This window comes from Rhinopithecus roxellana, chromosome 6 (assembly GCF_007565055.1).
Source record: "Rhinopithecus roxellana isolate Shanxi Qingling chromosome 6, ASM756505v1, whole genome shotgun sequence".
Taxonomy (NCBI): Eukaryota; Metazoa; Chordata; class Mammalia; order Primates; family Cercopithecidae; genus Rhinopithecus; species Rhinopithecus roxellana.
In genome coordinates this window covers 114,829,224-114,837,558 of record NC_044554.1, presented here as the reverse complement: position 1 = coordinate 114,837,558, position 8,335 = coordinate 114,829,224, and positions in this window count along the sequence as shown.

The following is an 8,335-nucleotide window of genomic DNA, read 5'->3' as shown; positions in this document are numbered from 1 at the left end:
TGCCAGCCCCCCCTTCCAAAGAGATCCCCTGGCCAGAGATTTCACTTTGAAAATAAAACCAATGCATCAATGCATCAAAACATAAGCAAGTCCTTTTATGCATTTAAAGCCAGAAACATGGCCGAACACGGTGGATCACGCCTGTAATCCCAGAACTTTGGAAGGCCAAGGCGGGTGGATCATCTGAAGTCAGGAGTTTAAGACCAGCCTGGCTAACATGGTGAAACCCCATCTTCACTAAAAATACAAAAAAATTAGCTAGGCATGGTGGTGCGCACCTGTAGTCCCAGCTACGTGGGAGGCTGAGGCAGGAGAATGGCTTGAACCGGGAGGCAGAGGTTGCAGTGAGCTGAGATCGCGCCACTGCACTCCAGCCTGGGCAACAAGAGCGAAACTCTGTCTCAATAAATAAATAAATAAAAACCAGAAACACAGGCCGATTTCATCTCACAGAAATCTTCCTTTTGTTTTCACAGGTAAAGAAGGCACAGGCACCCTCACCTCCTGCACTCTAGGTAGCTTCCAAAATTGCCTGCAAATATCCTGAGAGCTTTCCAGGAAGCCACAGGGAGCCCTGGACCTCTTTGAATCTCTGGCTGCCAGTGGACTGGCAGGTCACTCTCATGTCCCAGCTCCTGCATGCAGGTGCCTACAGAGATGCTGCCCTTCCATGGCACCCCCAGGGCCCCACACCTCAAGGTTTCTGCGGCCTTCTCCCTTCTATCTTCGTACACAAGGTAATTTGCTTTTAATGACCGCCGGTGTTTTCTTTCCCAGTTCTATTTGAGCAGATAATGTATCTGAGGCCTCCGCAACAGGGTTAAACCGCTGTGACCTTCATAATCAGAGCACAGAAACAAATTCTATTTACTCATCAATGTGGCTGTGTCTCCAGTGTGCAGCTGCCTCCTAATCACAGATGGTGTGATAATATTTTGCTTTTATCAGACCTCTCACTCACAGGTGACAAAGTGCTTTATTATCCCATTAGGCAGGGAGCGCCTCAGCTTGGCAAGGTGTTCCCACTGTGACTTCAATGGCACTTTGGGCTCCAGGCCCTGGGAAGCTCTCCGGGGTGGCAGGCTTGAGGGCACAGAGCTCCTGCCATCCGTGTGCAGAGTCGCTTCCCTCAGAGCCCCCAAGGCCGTAGGAACTAGAGGACATCGATTTGAGGGAAGCAGGGGAGGAAGAGAGCAGCTCCCAGGTGCTCCCCAGTGTCCTGGCCCTACTCCTGGACCTCCCTGAGTCCTGACCACGTACACAGTCTGCAGCCGCCAGGACCCAGCTCCCGCCATACCCAGATGCTCTGCTTTGGCCATGGAATCTGCTGGGGCAGCCAGAGCTCATTCGCCGCTGTGTCTCTCCTGACTCCTCAGCACCAGTGGCTGTTTCTGCTGCTCCAGGTGCTTCCCAAGCACTCAGCTTGGAAGCCAGTGGGTCCTGGAGGCCATGGCACTCGCCTGTCTCCGCGGGAAGATGAGGGTCCCTGCAGGTCTTGGGGCAGAACAGCCGCTCCAGCTGCCCCTAGAGAGCTGCAGCAACTCCAATTCGTCCAGGCCCTGACTAGGAACCCTGGAGTGAAAGACGGCAAAGTGAAAATCCCACTCTCTTCTGATGCCTCACACGTGATGCCTCAGAGTTCGGAGGAAGACCAGACCCATCCAGAACCTTCTGGGGGAACAGCCTTCTGCCCGTCTGAGCTATTTTTATTTATTTATTTATTTATTTATTTATTTATTTATTTATTAAAACGGAGTCTCACTCTGTCTCCCAGGCTGGAGTGCAGTGGCGTGATCTCGGCCCACTGCAACCTTCGCCTTCTGGGTTCAAGCGATTCTCCTGCCTCAGCCTCCCCAGTAGCTGGGATTACAGGCATGCACCACCATGCCCAGCTAATTTTCGTATTTTTAGTAGAGACAGGTTTCACCATGTTGGCCAGGCTGGTCTTGAACTCCTGACCTCAAGTTATCCACCTGCCTTGGCCTCCCAAATCCCCTTGGGATTATAGGCGTGAACCACCTCACCTGGCCCTCATGTGAACTATTTTAACGGTGTCAACATGCAGGAAAAAAGGAACACTCATTCCTTCACACACACGGGGTGGAGGAACAGTTCTGGAAGTCCATCTTGTGTGATAGACCCACTGTCTCTCAGCTCTGCATTGAGTGCTCCGTGGGTGCGGCAGGACAGCTGGGCCAGCGCAGCACGTTCCCGCAAGCTCCCCAGCCCGCACTCCGCTGCCTGGGTGTGAGGCTCGAACACCACCAGAACTTGATTTATCAGTGTTATTTCCACCCTTACTAAAGTAGGAAACCAGACTCCGTCAGCCCTATTAAGTCTGATTCAGAAAACAGAGGGCCTTTAAAACCCTTTGTCCCTTGAAGTCAGAAAGGGCGAGAGTGCTGGCGATCTGAGGGTTGCTCCGGCTGGCTTGGAATCAGACTGACTTGCATTTCCTTCACTAATCAGAATTTTGAAGGCAAGGATAAAATAAATCTCAAATAATCACCTTGCATTTCTGATGAGTTCAGTGAGTGTGTTTTATGGCCTGGTTGTCTGAGCTTGCTTTTCCACATGCAGTGAGTGCCAGACAGACTTCCCCGGAGGTCTGGGTTTGTCGTGCTTTGTTTTTGCACCTGTCTGATAATTAGACCTTTGCACACATCTGTTTCGGATTGAGTCTTCCTAGGAAATCAGAGATTTGGCCAAGGCTGGGCAAAATTAAGTAATAATAACAGTAGTAATAGTAATAGAAACAGTAACAGCCTCCGTTTGGTGGAGGGTGGCTGCCAGGTGCCTGCCGTGCAGTGCTGGGCTCTGAGATGTCAGGCTGGTCCTCAGAGCCTCGGGTCTTGTCTTGTCCTTTGCAAGCCTTGCTTGACTTTCTATTTCAATTTTTTTGTTTGTTTAGAATAAAGACACAGGGTCTCACTCTGTCGCCCAGACTGGAATGCAGTCGTATGATCGTAGCTCCCTGCAGCCTCGAACTCCTGGGCTCCAGAGATCCTCCATCTCAGCCTCCTGAGTTGCTAGGACTACAGGTGCATGCCAACATGTCTGGCTTATCTTTTTAATTTTTGTATGGATGCAGGGTGGGTCTCACTTTGTTGCCCAGGCTGATCTCAATCTCCTAGTTTTAAGCAGTCCTCCCACCCTAGCCTCCCAAAGTGATGGGATTACAGGCGTGAGCCACCATGCCCAGCCAATAAAAAAGGAGCTTGCTTTACTTCCAATGAGGATACTTCTCCTGGAGACAGCACAGATGTCCTGGATCATCCATCAGCTTTTAAGAATTACAAAATATGTAATCCCAGCACTTCGGGAGGCTGAGGCAGGTGGATCATGAGGTCAAGAGATCGAGACCATCCTGACCAACATGGTGAAACCCCGTCTCTATCAAAAATACAAAAAATAGCTGGGTGTGGTGGCAGATGCCTGTAATCCCAGCTACTCGGGAGGCTGAGGCAGGAGAATCACTTGAACCCAGGAGGTGGAGGTTGCAGTGAGCTGAGATTGCTCCACTGCACTCTAGCCTGGCGACAGAGCAAGACTCCATTTCAAAAAAGAAAAAAAAAAAAAAGAATTACAAAATAGGTATTATTGTGGATGCTTGCAACAATGTTCACGGCAGAGTGGGGAATGAAAAGAAGAATGGATTCAGAGATCCTCCTATGCGCACTTCCACGGGTAGAGACCCAGGCTGCTCAATAAACAGGCACCCGCTCTGTCTAGATGAGAACCAACCCAGTGACAGGCACAGTCCTACGTCCTTCCAGGGACACAAAACCCATCATATCTCATAAAATCCCAGGATTGCAGAGCTAGAAGTGCCCTTACTCTTATCAATGTGAGGTTGCTGGCAAACCGAGCGGGCCTCCTGTCCTCTAACCAAGGTGAAAATATGGGGGAAAAGGAAAAGCTGATGACAGAGACAGGTACTGTGACTGGGTCACGGCACCAGCTGGCCACTATTGGTGTGGCCCTGAGGCCCTGAGGTGTCACCAGTGCAGTGTCTCCTGTCTCCGCACTTATCCACAGATTTCACTCCAGCCCGCGACAGCTGGCCAGCCGCCTGCCCTGTGCCTTTCCGTCAGCAGGAAAGATCAGTGGTAAGAACAGAATCCTTGTCAGGGGCCCACCCTTAGGCCCAGAGATTGAGGCTGTCATTCTGTGGGCTCACAGGCCTGCCTGAACAATTAGAGAGAAAGGAAACGGTGGCGTCATGGGCCACAGCAGCTCAGAGTGGGTGGTGCCCTTGCTGATGGTCAGGAGGAGGCCGGACAGGTCCAGGGAGCATGGACCCTTCTAGCCCTGATGACTGACGTGACTGACAGAGGGGCTGTCACCTAGCTGCCAGGGGACTGCACAAGTGATGCTTAACCTTTCTACTTGCTTTTTAACTAGCACAGGGACAAGGTAACAAAATAGGACAGGTGGTGTCATAAGAAACAACCCCAGACCTGGCCATGGGGCCACAGCATAGCTGGAGAGGAGCTTCAAGGTGGTGCAGTTGGCATTAGAGGCCTGCAAGCCACACCTGGGCCTTCCCGCTGCCTGCACCCGCCCCCCCCCCCCCATGACAGGCACACAGTGCCACCAGCCTGGGAGGACAAGGGCCCAGGAAGCCTGAGGAGCCCTGCTTACCGCGCAGCCCAGGCCAGCGCCGTCTCCCCGCAGGCACTGCCCGGGCCGCATCCTCTGCGCTTGCTACAGTGGATGAGGAGCCCTCGAGTGTCACAGATGAGGAGGTGGGAGCATCGCTTTTCACCAAGCTCGCGGACCCAGGCCCTCCGGGACTACTTCAGTGGCCTAAAGATGAACAGAGTGATCTCTGCGGGGGACAGAGGGAGAGGGGCACAGGAAGTCTTATTTTTAATGAAGAATGATGGGACTGGAAGCTGGTTGAGAGGTGCTGTGGTGCCGTGGAGGACACTGTGGTGCCGTGGAGGAGCCTGTCCCAGGCTGCAGGCTGAGGCTACCAGGTGAAGCATCGCCATGTCTGTACTCAAACAATCCCATCAGAACATGCGTGGGTATAAATGGGTCCCTACGTAACTGTATATACATGAGTACTGAAAAACCACAGAAAAGCAAACGGGGCCAAATGTTAACTGGCAAACATAATACTAATATAAGTGGAAGAATTTGCCCTCTCTTTGGAAACACTTCTGACAACATGAAATGAATAATCCATTCTCAATCATTTTCTTCTTTTTTTGAGACAGAGTTTTGCTCGTTGCCCAGGCTGAAGCGCAGTGGCGCAACCTTGGCTCATTGCAACCTCTGCCTCCCAGGTTCAAACGATTCTCCTGTCTCGGCCTCCCAAGTAGCTGGGATTAGAGGTGTGAGGCCACCACGCCCGGCCCATTCTCAATGATTTTCTATAGAAAATACCTTAAAAGCTGGTCTTGATCGTTTTTCCTTCCACCAGAGTTGAAGCTGCCCGGGCGTGGGCTTGAGACTTGGCTCTGCTTGGTGAGGCCCAGGCTCACCAGGCCTCACCTTACATCAATGTGAGCCCCAGGTGGCAGCAGCTCTGGTGGCCCTGGGTGCGCGAGGGATTGATGGCTCCTTCCCCAGAGCAGGAGGGAGGGAAACACCGTGGTGGCCCCGGTCCGTCGTGCTTGGAAAGGTCAGCCCTTGCTGGGGAGAATGGGGAGGGGGCCACGGATGGCCGGGGCCAGGCATCCTCATCTGAACACGTCAAGGTCAGCACTGGTTAGCTCCGGCGCCCGAGCTCGCCTGGCCTGTGGGACACACAGGCCATTGTTTCCCCAAACACACGGCCCCTGAGCTCTGAACTCCCCCTGCATCCTAGGACATGTTAAACTGGCCCTGTTCCCTTTCATCATCTTACCACGCAAACATCATTTTTCATCATTGTCCAGCTCTATTCAAGGTAAGTGTCACCTTCTGGTGAACTCGGCCTCTGTGCAGCCACGCCCCCCCACCGGCTTCATCAGTGCAGCCTGTGATGCAACAGTTAAGGCTGAGAACAAGAAAAGCTCCTTATTCCCTGGCCAGTGGTACTGCCACTAGAAAATCTAAGTTTTATAGCACTTTGATACACTCTACACGCAAGCATCCACACGGACATCCGGAGTCCTCCAGGCTCAGGGAGGTGCAGCGCAGCCCTCCAGAAGCCCACACACTTCAGTTAATGTTCAGTCTCCACGATGGCAGCTCCCTGCTGTAGAACTGCCTTCCCTGGGAGGTGACTGAGTTGACTCTAGATGCTTCCATGGCTGGTCTGTGGCTGCTTTCACAGGGCCTCTCTCCACCTGCTGGACTCACCCGCTGCACTGTTCTGGGGCCCCTTCCTCTCACCTCATTCTCCTCAAGGGACTCCACATTCTGTGTCCCCCAGCTCTGACTTCCACAGGTGCCACTAGCCCCAGAAAACGCAACGTGCCTCAGGTTGAAATCCTCTTCCTCTGAAATCTATGATCCTCAGCCCCCTTCTCAGAGACATTCCAAGCCTCCACTGCCACCTCCACCCCCTTGTTTAAAGGCACCACATTCTGGCTGGGCACGGTGGCTCACACCTGTAATCCCAGCACTTTGGGAGGCCGAGGCGGGTGGATCACTCGAGACCAGGAGTTCGAGACCAGCCTGACCAACAGGGTGAAACTCCGTCTCTACTAAAAATACAAAAATTAGCCTGGCGTGGTGGTGCGTGCCTGTAATCCCAGCTACTCGGGAGGCTGAGGCAGGAGAATTGCTTGAACTTGGGAGGCAGAGGTGGCAGTGAGCAGAGATTGCACCACTCCATTCCAGCCTGGGCCACAGAGCAAGACTCCATCCCAATAAAAATAAATAAGTAAAATAATATAATACAAAAAACAATAATACAAAATAATAATAAAATAGAATTTCCACTCTTATTTGTGGAAAAGCAAGCTCATACAACCAGGGTGTAAAACACACACATTTAACTCATCAGAAATGCAAGGTGATTATTTGAGATTTATTTTATCTTTGCCCTCAAACTTCTGATTAGTGAAGGAAATGCAAGTCAATCCAGTCCCAATAAAATAATGAAATACAATAATAATGCAATAAACATTCCAATGAGCGCTCATTAGAAGCGTCTCTTGAAATCTCTATTCTCGGGCTGCCACCTTGGCCTGGGCGCTTCCCTCCTGGCCTGGGAGGTCCAAGAGCCACCGAACTGATCTCTTGTCACCAACATTCCCAAGTGCCGGACCAGCCACCGTCTCTGTCCAGCAATGTTTTGACAACACAGTTTTGATGACGTAAACTCTGTGATGGTGGCCTTCTGTTGAGAAGAGGGCTTCACTCCTCACTCCTTCACCGCCAGGTCTCCAGTTCATCTCCTGCCCCCGAGGTGCTCTATCGTGAGGCCACTGGAGGCGCCATCCCAGGCGATCCGCACACAGAGGTCAGCTTTGCCCAGCTCGTGCCCTCAGCTCCTCCCGGAAGAGCCAGTCCCGATGACCCCGCCTCTGGAAAAGCCCTTCCCTATTGCTCTGTCTGCTCCAGCAGGAGGAGCCTGACTTCTGCACACTTGCACTGTGGGGCTTCTCAACTCTTCAGGGAGGGTGTCTACACCCGTTCAGAGCCTCACTCCATGGTGGCCCTGAGTGGGTTCCCAGTCAAATAAACCAATCCCCACTCCTATTTGGGTCCTCCTTAAAAGAGGCCTTGAGCTGATGTAACTCAGAGGCCGCACCCACACATTCACTGCACAACAGTTTTTTCTTTTTTTTTTTTTGAGACAGAGTCTCGCTCTGTGGCCCAGGCTGGAGTGCAGTGGTGCGATCTTGGCTCACTGCAAGCTCCGCCTCCTGGGTTCAAGAGATTCTCATGCCTCAGCCTCCCGAATAGCTGGGACCACAGGCAGGTGCCACCACGCCCGGCTAATTTTTTGTATTTTCAGTAGAGACGGGGTTTCACTGTGTTAGCCAGGATAGTCTCGATCTCCTGACCTCGTGGTCCACCTGCTTCGGCCTCCCAAAATGCTGGGATTACAGGCGTGAGCCACCGTGCCTGGCCTGCACAACATTTATTACAGTCAAAAGTGAATTACAGAAAGGGTGAGACTCCAGAGAAAGATGTCAGCTGAATCCTGACACACAGCTAACACTGCAGCTCAACCCACAGAAATCTTTCCGCCATGAAAGCTCTTTTTGATGTTGTTCCTCCTAACAGGACTTGACAATAAAGATGGGGCAACCCGAGGAAAAGTGAAGCAAAAGAAAATTGGCTGGGCGTGGCGGCTCACGCCTGTGATCCTAGCACTTTGGGAGGCCGAGGTGGGCAGATCACCTGAGGTCACGAGTTTGAGACCAGCCCAGGCAACATGGTGAAACCC